Source organism: Dermacentor andersoni, chromosome 8 (assembly GCF_023375885.2).
Source record: "Dermacentor andersoni chromosome 8, qqDerAnde1_hic_scaffold, whole genome shotgun sequence".
Taxonomy (NCBI): Eukaryota; Metazoa; Arthropoda; class Arachnida; order Ixodida; family Ixodidae; genus Dermacentor; species Dermacentor andersoni.
The window spans coordinates 82,526,488-82,539,862 of NC_092821.1; the positions used below are offsets into that span (position 1 = coordinate 82,526,488).

Below are 13,375 nucleotides of genomic sequence, written 5' to 3' on the forward strand. Positions count from 1 at the left end.
GTGAGTGTGAGCGGAGGGGAGTGCGAGTGAGTGTCAGTGAGTGTGAGCGGAGGTGAGTGCTATTGCGAGTGAGTGCCAGTGAGTGTGAGCGGAGGGGAGTGCGAGTGTGAGTGGGTGCGAGTGAGTGTGAGCGGAGGTGAGTGCGAGTGTGAGTGGGTGCGAGTGAGTGTGAGCGGAGGTGAGTGCTAGTGTGAGTGAGTGCCAGTGAGTGTGAGCGGAGGTGAGTGCTAGTGTGAGTGAGTGCCAGTGAGTGTGAACGGAGGTTAGTGCGAGTGTGAGTGAGTGCCAGTGAGTGTGAGTGGAGGTGAGTGCGAGTGTGAGTGGGTGCGAGTGAGGGTGAGCGGAGGTGAGTGCGAGTGCGAGTGACTGCCAGCGAGTGTGAGCGGTGGTGAGTGTGAGTGGGTGCGAGTGAGTGTGAGCGGAGGTGAGTGCTAGTCTGTGTGACTGCCAGTGAGTGTGAGCGGAGGTGAGTGCTATTGCGAGTGAGTGTGAGCGGAAGTGAGTGCTAGTGCGAGTGAGTGCCAGTGAGTGTGAGCAGAGGTGAGTGCGAGTGTGAGTAGGTGCGAGTGAGTGTGAGCGGGGGTGAGTGCGAGTGTGAGTGAGTGCCAGTGAGGGAGCGGAGGTGAGTGCTAGAGTGAGTGAGTGCCAGTGAGGGAGCGGAGGTGAGTGCTAGTGTGAGTGAGTGCCAGTGAGTGTGAACGGAGGTTAGTGCGAGTGTGAGCGAGTGCCAGTGAGTGTGAGCGGATGTGAGTGCTGGTGCGAGTGAGTGCCTGTGAGTGTGAGCGGAGGGGAGTGCGAGTGAGTGTCAGTGAGTGTGAGCGGAGGTGAGTGCTATTGCGAGTGAGTGCCAGTGAGTGTGAGCGGAGGGGAGTGCGAGTGTGAGTGGGTGCGAGTGAGTGTGAGCGGAGGTGAGTGCGAGTGTGAGTGGGTGCGAGTGAGTGTGAGCGGAGGTGAGTGCTAGTGTGAGTGAGTGCCAGTGAGTGTGAGCGGAGGTGAGTGCTAGTGTGAGTGAGTGCCAGTGAGTGTGAACGGAGGTTAGTGCGAGTGTGAGTGAGTGCCAGTGAGTGTGAGTGGAGGTGAGTGCGAGTGTGAGTGGGTGCGAGTGAGGGTGAGCGGAGGTGAGTGCGAGTGCGAGTGACTGCCAGCGAGTGTGAGCGGTGGTGAGTGTGAGTGGGTGCGAGTGAGTGTGAGCGGAGGTGAGTGCTAGTCTGTGTGACTGCCAGTGAGTGTGAGTGGAGGTGAATGCGAGGGTGAGTGAGTGCCAGTGAGTGTGAGCGGAGGTGAGTGCTAGTGTGACTGCCAGTAAGTGTGAACGGAGGTTAGTGCGAGTGAGTGCCAGCGAGTGTGAGCGGAGGTGAGTGCGAGTGTGAGTGGGTGCGAGTGAGTGTGAGCGGAGGTGAGTGCTAGTGTGAGTGAGTGCCAGTGATTGTGAGTGGAGGTGAGTGCGAGTGTGAGTGAGTGCCAGTGAGTGAGCGGAGGTGAGTGCTAGTGTGAGTGAGTGCCAGTGAGTGTGAGCGGTGGTTAGTGCGAGTGTGAGTGAGTGCCAGTGAGTGTGAGTGGAGGTGAGTGCGAGTGTAAGTGAGTGCCAGTGAGTGTGAGCGGAGGTGAGTGCCAGTGTGAGTGAGTGCCAGTGAGTGTGAGCGGAGGTTAGTGCGAGTGTGAGTGAGTGCCAGTGAGTGTGAGCGGAACTGAGTGCTAGTGCGAGTGAGTGCCAGTGATTGTGAGTAGAGGTGAGTGCGAGTGAGTGCCAGTGAGTGTGAGCGTAGGCGAGTGCGATCGTGAGTGGGCGCTTGTGAGTGTGAGTGGAGGTGCGCGTGAACGTGAGTGAGTGCGGGGCCTGGAAAAATTATGGTTAGTGAGCGTGAGTGAGTATTCTCCCACACTGCCGACCTATGTTGATAAGAGACGAAAGAAACTGCTTTCTATGTTGTTTTTTCGAAATGGTGCTAACATATTCCATACCTGACTTTTTTTTTCCTCTTCAACCATTGGCGCTCTGTACAAAATAACGCGGTTCTTGTTCGAAGTGGTGACTTCGTATCAGTTCCTCACAGCAAGACTTTCCTTTGTACACCTTTCCCATGTAAAAGGAATGTGTCTCATAAAGAACTTTATTGAGAGTCTCTCCCCTGAACTATTGCATTGGTTAATGTTGTAAGAAGAGAGTGGTCAAGACATGCTCAAAGGGTTGAAAAAATGCGTATACTGGTATATGCAAGCTGTTGGGGAAACGGCGCCCAGTATCCGCGTCAAAGGAGGCGACGTAGAGAATCGAATACGAAGTGTTCGTTATTTGTAAAGCATTCCAACGAAGTATAAGCATTCAAATATCCATTATACTTTATAGTTCACCGCCTGCTAATTCCCATCATCGGCACGACAAGCTATAGAATGGAAGCTCAATAAATATTTGTGTTCAACAATGTGTGTGTGTTAATGCTCTAACAATAACTTAGACAATCAAAGTGCGATGGGTTCTGGCGGAATTCTCTTCCCGTATTGCTGAATAAATGGCGACGCTATACTATAGTTGGAAACGTGCTTGCAGGAAAGTTCACACAAAAGAGGCATTGGAGCTTGTAAGATGTAATAAGTTGCAAGATAACAAATTAAAATATATAACGGCGGAAGCTGTGTTTGGGAAGACGAATGCTGGAACAGCAAATCATTGACATACCGTTGAGAAATAAAAAAATACAGCGTGGTATTGATTGGGTAGAAAAATAAGCGTGTTTGCGTGATAGTATATTTAAAAATGCAGAATGCGATGTTTCGTAAAAACGTACGCAGTTTCACCAGTGCATTTCCTGAGAGAATTCTTGATTTATCAATTGCGAAAGTACTGTGACCAAGCTAGGAAAACGCCGAATATTTATTAAAGAAACACAAAAAACAAACACGTATTGCGGCCGTAACCGAACAAAAAGGTCTTGAATGTAACATGTCAAGTAGCGAAGCATGTTAAACCATTTCATTCCAAACTCATGTGCATTTCTCACAACATGCTTTCAGCTCCTGCATTGTTGAAGTAGTGGCCTCAGTAACCGGGCACCTGCAAGTAATATATTATTAGGTATGCCTCCTGTATGCCAAAGAACACAAAATTACTCCAAAAAAACACAAATTTGGCAAATGAATGACAAGTGATGTCCCCCCGATGTAAGTAATTATATTAACTATATTCAAAGCACACACACGCAGGTGATTCATAGCAGATAGAAGCCATCCGTCATGATATATAAAACGTCTCTCTCTTTTGCTAAAGTACATCTGCTTAAGGCAGTCTGAGATATAAGTGTAAAAAATACTGCCATCAATTGTAGAGTGGGGCTACCACTGTAGAGATATCACGCGTCTCATATTCACTGCACGCGCCCAGTACGTTGCAATGTATGAACTTGATATTTCACTACTATAAGTATAGCTTTTAGGCGAGTTGTTTATAGTCAACGTAAGTCATTTTAGCACCAAAAACGCTAGAGTTAGCATCGAAACACTCCGCTTTGGCGCACTCCAAATTACTTTGACGGGGAAAATGCAACCTGTTCCTACAGTCAGCGCTTGTGAAAGTTTGAGAGCATGTTATCCTGGGCACTTCTGTTGATCATTTAGGGTGGTTACTTGCATCCTGGAATTCGTGCGCGGTCATTTGAGTTGTCTTTCAGATTTTTTTCCAGAAAGTCAAATCCACCAGACCGCAAAGAAGCGATGCCATTCAAGAGGGGCGAAAAGCATGAGTGATTGTGTGCGTTCACAGGTGGTCCTACAATATTAAGACGGCTGCTAACAGACATGGCGTTTTAGTCATGTTTGCCGCGCCGCCCAAGCTGGCTGGCCTGTGCCCGCGTATCTGCCAGGCCGAGAGAAAGCGCAGGTGCAAAGGAGGCACGGAAGCCCGTAAGTGAGCTGTGCTACTGGCGTCGTCTGTTAAATCCCGGTATCGAGTGCGAAGACCTACGTGGATCAAACTAGCATATGTAAGAACAACCTAGCACAGGGGCATAATCTCTTCATAAAACGAAAATTTAGTGCTAATTTACGGCCCGACGCTTGCGATTATGAACCACTCCGTCACGACATAGATACTAGATAGAAGTCCTTTGCACGCTGGACGGGAACTGTTCGACTCTTATGACAATAGGACAAAATGTCATGGATCGAATTATTGACACATCATTTGATCCGTTCACTAGTCAATTCCACTTCTTTTGTGCCTGATAATGTGTTAATGACGCAACTGCTGCCCGAGTGCGTTTGGTTGGCTTCTTGCTTGGCTCTGATTTAAAATAAAATCATTTGAAGTTAACGTTCGCCCTGTCTACTGCATTCTTCGCCTCCTTCTCAGCCTTTTTGTTTCCTTGATTGCAGGAAAGTGCCTTATGTTCTTATTTTACTTGCATGTAAAATGAGTTCCGTTAGAGAGACAATAGCAGTAGACGTTTTCTTTGCCTCTGCCTTATTTTCTCAAGAACACAGGCAGACTTTTAAAACTTTTCGCGTGTACGTACGGTAGGATAAAAACTGATTAATATTATTAGATTTCTACCTATGTATGCCTAGGACACTACGTTATCTTTAAGCTGCAGAACGTTGTGATGTGTTTAGTTAACTGCTATTCTATAAGCAAATGTCGTATCTGCTCAAGCTTAAGCATTAGGCAACTGTTAGACGTCTTATATTTGTTTTATCCATGTCGATGTTTGGACATGATGTCAGTAACGCCAGAAGGCACGACAAATTATTTAGATGAAGTTTTGTTTCATGGGTAAAACCATATGACTATTTGCTTGCGAAGGGAATATTGACTGGAAGCAACGCCCTTCTGAAGTTCGGTAGAAGTCGTCCTAAGGTGACTCAAAATGAAGAGAAATAAAAACTTTGTCAAATATAGGTACGCAAGAAATATTTCTCCGTTTAACAGCACAATGAGTCGTGCTGAAGACTATTGCCGAATAAGGAACGCTTTATATTCCGTTTGCATTAGTATTTCAGCACTTTCTAACTGTTAGTAAACGGTAAGCATGTGTCGTAGATTTTTTGAGCAAAAATGTCTCCAAAGGACACTGAATAAAGGCGCCACCATACAAGTCGTATGATGCAAAATAATGTGGATGCTTATACTCTTAACAGGTACCCAGGCATTGTTCTTTCCAAAAATGCAAATGGGAGCGTATTGTTAACCGCAAGTACCCGAAAATAACTAAATCGCTGGCAAATATAGCTCTCTTTTCAGGTTCCGCTTAACAAGCTCCACTTATTCTATTTACACCACGCTAAATATTTATGTTGAATCACGTGAACGCTTGCCAACTTGTGGCTTGGTGAATTGTGCTCCTAGACAATGAAACCGAACCACATGAATGCATTGCAGCAAATGTGAATTGTGGCACAACAGTTTCTTTAAGCTCTTTTTCAGCACATCCAGTGAATTTCTCACAGTTCTTGTTAATCACAATGATCACTTTAAACCACTTTATTTTAAAGAGCACTGACGAAATGAACTTTATTTTTCAGCTCTGCCCAGCTAACTAAATTTTCTTTTGTGACTTACGCTAAAAATGCCTTATGACTGTCGCCTGTTTACTGCTCTTTTGAGGTCATGTATGTTTTTTGTTGATTTGCATAGATGTCATAGGAAGTTTCGGCGCACACGGTTTGGGAGAAGTAGACGTGCAGCCAAGAAGGAAATTTATTGTAATGTAACAATGAATAATTTAACAAAATTATTTTCTATGTCTATTGGTACTACAGTCGTTTAATGGTGACATTGTACTTTGGAAAGAAAAACACAACACCAAAGCACGTGAAGTGTAACTAGGGTAAAGCGTAAGAAGAATGTCAATTCTGAGAAAACGCATAGTCACTGCGCTGAGGTGCGAATGGAACGAGAGCAACGGTGATAAAGCAGCCATTCTGCGGCATATGTCCTGTGAATAATAGCCGCTTCAAGGTGAAATGATAATTTCACGGTACATTCCAGTGGTGTACATAATAATTGCTATCATCGGCAATGTGACCATTGCTTACGAAATTACCGCAGGTGCCTTTATGAAAGAATAACTTTGAACATCATGTTCAAATCAAAGAACTGAGACCAGCAATAACACAAAATAGCATTTTCTTAGAATCTGTGTGCCTCCCGCCAAATATATACGTGTAGACAGAAACACGATATCCGCGCTAAACACCGCGCATCTGACAGGATTGTTCACGACTAATGGCGTTTAGTTCCTGAGAATAAGGCAGAGGGCTGGATTTCAGGCAACACTTGAGGCAATTGAATGGCCGAGGAACTCAACAATGCTCTTGTGATGTACTGTAGGATCCTGTCAAACTGTCCCAGGTAGTCTGAGGTAATATAGAGTCCTCCGCTCTGCTCCTCATTACCATTGTTTTCCTTTGAGACGTTAAAGCCAGCAATGGTTATTGCACTGCGATACAATATTTTCCCGAAGAGCGGGTGGTATAACCCTATTGATGTTCAGTTCGTAGTTTTAAAACAAGCGCAAAACATATAAAATGCAATTAAATACAACACTACAGAAATTTGTTTTTTAAACAGAAAGCACAGGAGGCTTGGTGTAAACGTTGTTTCCAAGAGCAGATTCGGAGAAGCCCGCAGTGATTTAAGTTGGATACAATCGGTGGACGCAGCATATGCGAGACACCCTAGCTACTAAAATCAAAATACATATTACCTAGGTTGAAAAGAATATTAACAACGTCGAAAATTAAAACTCAGGTGCATCGAAAGAATTAAGGTAACATAGTGTTGCGCTATTACTCAAATGCTAATGCGTAATTTATATCAAGAAAAATAAACTGTATGGTTCGGTTGCGTGTTTGTTAAAACATCAGTTCATGTGCTGTTGTGTTCCTTCGAAAGTGTACATAGTGTATTTGGCAATACTTTGAAGCAATTTGTTTTCGTAGTAACGACCTTAAAAATCTAGAAAATGGATTGACTGCAAAAAAAAAGAAAAGAAATGCTCAACTGAGAAAGAAAAGATATGATCTGAAGAAAAAGACTGTGATTCTCTTACTAGCTGCGGTAATTCTGAATGCAATTTAAAAAATCCGAGGACACATGAGCAGTTCTTATGAGGGAATTAATGTCCAGTTGAACGCCGCTGAGCGGTCCTTCGAGCTATGAACTCCGCGCGGGAAAGTGAGCGCGTTGAGGCGCTTGGCGCGTTTTGTGTTGGCCTCAGCGAAGAGCACATAGCACGCAGGCGAGAGCTTGCGCGGACAAAGAACGCGCGGATATGACAACCTTGCAAGTGCGAGGGTGATTTGGCGTGGCGGCGATGCCCTCTTCCCCCAGGCAACACCTGGCGCGCCACTTGGGCAGCCCAGGTGCTCCCTTTTGGGCCACTACTCTCTTTTCTCGAGGCGCGCTCGTGACGTGGCGCCGCCTCCAATGGGGAATTGAGGTGCTGCTACAGCCGCCAGACGCCAGATTATTCGCTCGATGATCCATTTGATGTTTTCGCATCAGAACTTCGTTTTATATCACTGCATGTTGCTGTCATATTGTGCCGCCATTGCCATAGATTTCTGTGAGGAATGATTGTAACTTTGTGGCGATAATATTTACACATGAGAATAAGCGCGTTGAAAGTAAGTGAATTTGCATTGCTCGTGTGTAGGCGTGACCTGGGTAACTTATGAGTATCCCTCAAGACTTTTTCATTATATTTATTTTGCGCATTGTTATAGTAATTATCTTATATAACAGACGGGATTGAGATGTACTGCTTTTTTAAATTCAGGAACTGTTTCGGACAATCTTAGGTAAAATATAACGACATTGACATCCACATAGCAATACAAGGACATGTTGTTTGCGTGTGCAAATTGTAGTAGATGTATTAAATGCGAATGCGATAAGTTGATTCATCAAAGCTAATATGTCTCATATTTTGATAATAGCTATTATGCCTAAACGTAAGCATATGCCATGAGATGATAAATCACATCTCTTTGGCTTACTGCGCAACGTGAGAACGTTAACGCGTTGTAATTTTTCAGATATGTTTCTTTCAGTTATGTTACCATATTACAAACATTCAACCGGTTAAGTGTTGCAAAATGGTTAGAATAAGCACTTTCTCAAACTTTAACTTTAACTTTCAGAAGAGTAATTGATGCATATTTTCACATTTTATTGTTATACGGTGTGCAAGATAACTTCATATTTCTTTCGAGGGAGAATGCACCTTATTTTTCCTTTCTTGTACTCTTTCATGCTGTGGCGCGGGCGCTTAACCTACATATGGAGCGCTGCAGCATCATTCTGCTTAAAGGACAAAAATACTACATAAAAGATGATTAGAGTACCATGCAACGCCCTTCTCTCAATACCTAGAAAACTCCCCATGAGAACTAAGAACATAACCAACTATGGTGATTGTTGCATTTACATTGATGTCATTATTCGAAACACATATGATTACACTGCTCTTTTAAGAGCTCTACTTCTCATCGAGGGAAATAAATTTCTTAACCTTTTTCACTATCATGGTTTTCGCACACTACTCTCTTTTAATGGTATTTAAAAACTCGTTTTCGGGAAAACATCAACCTGGCTGTTTACTCCTTCTCTAACTTATGTTAATTTAGTGTATATAAGCAGTACTTGTTATGCAAAATATTTTTGGGCAAGAACAATCAACATTTGCTGGGATCTTCCAGCTGTTTCTCGTCACAAACGCCCGACAAACATATTTTCTGAAAACTAAAGATATTATCGAGCAATGTGATTGGGTTGAAAGTATGTTAGAGGAGCGGATAAGAAACAGAACCATGCATGTGTTAGGATAAAAAGGTAAACATGTTCATGCTTCATCCGCAATATTTCTTATATCAACTTACCCGGTAAGTCTGCCCTGCGGATTATAGCCATTTTGACACGTATAAAGGAGGCAATGGGTTTTGTCCAGAATAGATCCCGTTGGATAAACTGTTCGTCCGAAAAATCTGCAAGAACCTAATAAATACAAAGGAACAGTCGTATAATAAAAATGATTGAATGGCACCAAGAACCACGGTATGCTGTTTTAACACAAAAGAAGCACAATCGCTTCATATTCTGCCGTGCGAAACATCTCTTTTCTTTTTCAAAATATGTGGTAAAGAATGTTAACTAATTGAACGTAGCGTTTTTTCAGCCATTTAAGGCTGATAAATATGGCAAAGCTGCTTTAGTTCTTTCGACAGCTATTAGCTCTAACTGTAAAACATTGATGGGCCGGTTTAAAACTTCGTATGCCCCATTCTATCTCTTGCAGTACGCATCTTAATCTGCACCACCCTCTATACCCACACCCCCATCATCACAGGTCCTGTGATAAAGCACATGCTAGGAGTACGCAGCCTAGCAATCGGGACCACTCGGGGAGCGTGAGAGTTCATTGGTTACTGCCTCCCTAGCTCAAAGGTATCTGTATTTGTAGCGCAGTGGCATAACTCATCGTCTCGCCACAACACCTGTTGGACATTCGTGTGCCAACCTGCGTCATGTGTGCTCATCGGTCCCTTATTAGTGTCATGCAATACAGCGGAAAAACAGCGCCACTGTACGAAAACGAAGAATAGAGACATATCGCCACTGACTGGCAAGTAAACAACCTTTAATATAGACGTTGAGATATACGTATTTCACTCTTTCAAAAACAACAAGCCACGAAAAGTAATCTTACCATCTACAGTTGTGTACTGATATCAACGCTTTCCAAGGACATGTGCGCACGCCATTAAAATTATTGCCACTTCTAAGGAATGTATTTCTTCTTACGGCAGTGAGATTGGCAGAAGTCTAAAGCGTGCTTTCCTGGTCTTTCGAACGGGACAAGTTCCGTTAATAGAGTGAACTTATATTATATTCGGAAGACCACTAGGGGCCTTCAAAAGGGCCATGTTGCTTCTAAAGGACTAGAAATTAATAGTGGTGCTATGTGTGTGTGCGTGAACATACACACAACCACGCATGCACGGGTGTGTATCTGTATCAGGCACACTATCTGTATCAGACACACGTTCTTATGACACACGGTGTCATAAAAATGTGCTACGGATCCTAACTCCAGATATTTGTTGTCTGTGCTCCTGTTATGCACAAAATTTCTTGGAGACCATGCGAACTCCAAGAAATTTAAAACCTGTAGCGGCGAAAAACCAAAATATTCTTCAGTGACTGAGCTGGGTATAGTGGAATGGTATTAATAGTGTAAGGAGGTTTATTGGACGAGTCCAACAAAGAGGCGGTAGCTCAGAACAGTAGGTCGGGAGAACAAGATGGTGGTGTTCGAGCGCCGATCTCGTGCCCTCCGCTCTTGATGATGATCGGGATGTCATTTCTTCCTGTCTTCATTACAATTGCCCCCGTCGAGAAAGGTAGAGCCATCCTGGCGATCTAACAGGTGGGGACGAGAGGGTCGAAGTACGGCTTGAGGCGGTCTACGTGAACAACATCACGTCCACGTCGACGACGGTCGCCTTGCAGCGTAACAGGTTCAATGACGTAGTTTACGGGCGAAGTACGCTCGACGACGCGGTAGGGACCATGCTAATTTGGGAGAAGTTTGGACGACAAGCCAGGGGCGCAGGGTGGTACAAGCAGCCACACAAGTGCTCCAGGAGCGAATGTTGCGGCAGGAGAGTGGTCAAAATCGCGGGCGTTTTTCTGGCGTTGTTGGTCGGCTGTAGTAAAGCGCTTGGCTAGTTGTCGGCAATCTTCAGCGTAACGGGCGGCTTCCGACACGGGCGCGCACTCTGAGGCATCTGGTGCGTATGGCAGCAACGTGTCGATAGTGTGCGTCGGCTGGCGACCGTACAGAAGGAAGAAGGGGGAATACCCGGTTGTGACTTGCGTAGCGGTGTTGTACGCGTATGTCGCGAATAGAAGAACCAGGCCCCAGTTGGATGACCAGATGCAACATGTGTCGCAAGCATGTCGCCCAGTGTCCGATTAAACCGCTCAGTGAGACCGTTCGTCTGAGGGTGGTAGGCAGTACACGTCCGATGTACAATGTTGCACTGGTGGAGAAGTGCTTGGATTACATCAGAGAAAAATACGCGGCCACGGTCACTGAGGAGTTCGCGAGGAGGACCGTGTCGAAGCACAAAACGCTTGAGAATGAAAGAGGCGACGTCCTGTGCTGTCGCGGTGGGGAGAGCAGCGGTTTCGGCGTATCGTGTAAGGTGGTCGACAGCAATGATAGCCCATCGGTTTCCCACCGGGGTCAAAGGTAAAGGTCCATAAAGGTCAATTCCAACGCGGTCGAATGGGCGGTCTGGGCATGGAAGGGGCTGTAATGAAGCTGCGGCAGGATGCGGTGGTTTTTTTCGCCGCTGACACTCGTGGCAGCCGCGAATGAACTTGCGGACAAAGCAAAATATTCCGCGCCAGTAGTACCTTTGGCGTAAGCGTTCATAGGTCTTGAAGACACCGCCGTGAGCACACTGCGGGTCGGAGTAAAAGGACGCGCAGATTGTAGAGCGCAGCGTTCTGGGGATAACTAGGAGCCACTTCCTACCATCTGGCGAGTAGTTGCGCCGGTACAAGAGGCCATCACGGATGCTGAAGTGAGAAGCTTGGCGTCGCAGTGTTCGAGTGATCGAAAGGGTGGGTGCCTCGGATAAAACGTCAAGAAGCGAAGCGATCCAGGGATCGTGGCGCTGTGCAGAGGAGACGGTGGCGATGTCAAGAGCTGACAATGGGTGGTCTATAGCGAATATGGACGCAGTTTCGATGGATAGTGGTGACCGCGACAGTGCATAAGCATCGGCATGCTTGCTTCCGGAACGATATATAACACGGATGTCGAACTCTTGAAGTCGAAGAGCCCAGAGGGCAAGGCGACCTGACGGATCCTTCAACGAAGACAACCAACATAATGCATGATGATTCGTCACTACATCAAACGTCCGGCCATATAAGTAAGGGCGGAACTTGGCAAGCGCCCAGACTATTGCCAAGCATCCTTTCTCGGTGACGCTATAGTTTGACTCAGCCTTGGTGAGCGTTCTGCTGGCGTATGCGACGACATACTCTGCGAACCCAGGCTTTCGTTGTGCGAGAACAGCACCGAGGCCGGCACCACTGGCGTCTGTGTGCACCTCAGTTGCGGCCGTAGGATCGTAGTGGAGCAGTATAGGTGGTGACGTCAGGAGACGGCGAAGGGTGGAGAAGGCTTGGTCACACTAAGAAGACCATGACGAAAGATTGGAGGCGCTGCTTAAAAGTTGGGTCAAAGGCGCAATTATAGAGGCGAAGTTGCGCACAAACCGACGAAAGTAGGAGCATAACCCTATGAAGTTTCGTAACTGCTTTAAGGTCGTCGGTTTGAGGAAGTCGGTCACGGCACGTAGTTTAGCCGGGTCCGGAAGCACACCGTCTTTTGATACGACGTGACCGAGAATAGTAAGTTTTCGCGCTGCAAAGCAGCACTTCTTGAGATTTAGTTGCAGCTGAATGGTCTTCAGACACGTGAGGACATGGTTGAGGCGTTCCAGATGGGTTGCGAAATCTGGCGCAAAGACAACAATGTCGTCGAGGTAGCAGAGACATACGTGCCACTTCAAACCCCGCAGAACCGAGTCCATCATGCGCTCGAAGGTGGCAGGCGCATTGCAGAGGCCGAAGGGCATAACGTTGAATTCATATAGACCGTCAGGCGTGACGAAGGCTGTCTTTGAACGGTCGGCCTCTGCTAAAGGCACCTGCCAATACCCGGAACGCAAATCTAACGATGAAAAAAACTCGGCACCTTGTAGGCAATCAAGGGCATCGTCAATTCTGGATAACCGGTACACGTCTTTTCGAGTGACCTTGTTTAGGCGCCGGTAATCCACGCAGAAGCGAATTGATCCATCCTTTTTTTTTAACGAGAACCACAGGTGATGCCTTTGGACTTTGTGAAGGGCGAATAACGTCGCGTTTAAGCATGTCGTCAACCTGGTCGGTAATAACTTGACGTTCCGCGGTGGAGACACGGTAAGGGCGTTGTCGCACTGGCGAGTTGGAGCCGGTGTCGATGTAGTGAACAATGGTAGAAGTTCGGCCAAGGGCACGCTGGGCAACATCGAAAGAGTCGCGGAACTGGTAGAGCAGCTGGAGAAGAGCAGAGCGTTCAAATGGTGACAGTCCGTCTGCGATCGACGAATTGAATAGGTCGGCAGCTGGTACACCAGAAGGATTAAGGGCACTGACGACGTCGAGGTCGCGTCGAGCTGAATCTTGCTGCACGGAAAAAATTTGGCCGATATCAATGAGTTGCACGTATCCAAGGGATTCACCTTTAAGGAGTTTGATGGGATACGGAAGAGGATTTGTGAGGCAGAGAGCGCTTGTTCCATTCGAAATAGAGAGGGT

At 46.1% G+C, this 13,375-nt stretch overlaps 1 long non-coding RNA gene across 1 annotated transcript in view; it reads right to left on the bottom strand.

Moving 5' to 3' along the window:
- Positions 1-2,854: 2,854 nt before the first annotated feature.
- The window catches only part of LOC129382112 (uncharacterized), a 51,443-nt gene continuing 40,922 nt past the window's right edge, over positions 2,855-13,375 (bottom strand). Inside the window, exons 3-4 of the long non-coding RNA XR_008610184.1 lie at positions 8,875-8,989; positions 2,855-3,052 (exon numbers count right to left, since the gene is read on the bottom strand). This is a non-coding gene — a long non-coding RNA (uncharacterized lncRNA). The remainder of the gene's footprint in view (positions 3,053-8,874; positions 8,990-13,375) is intronic.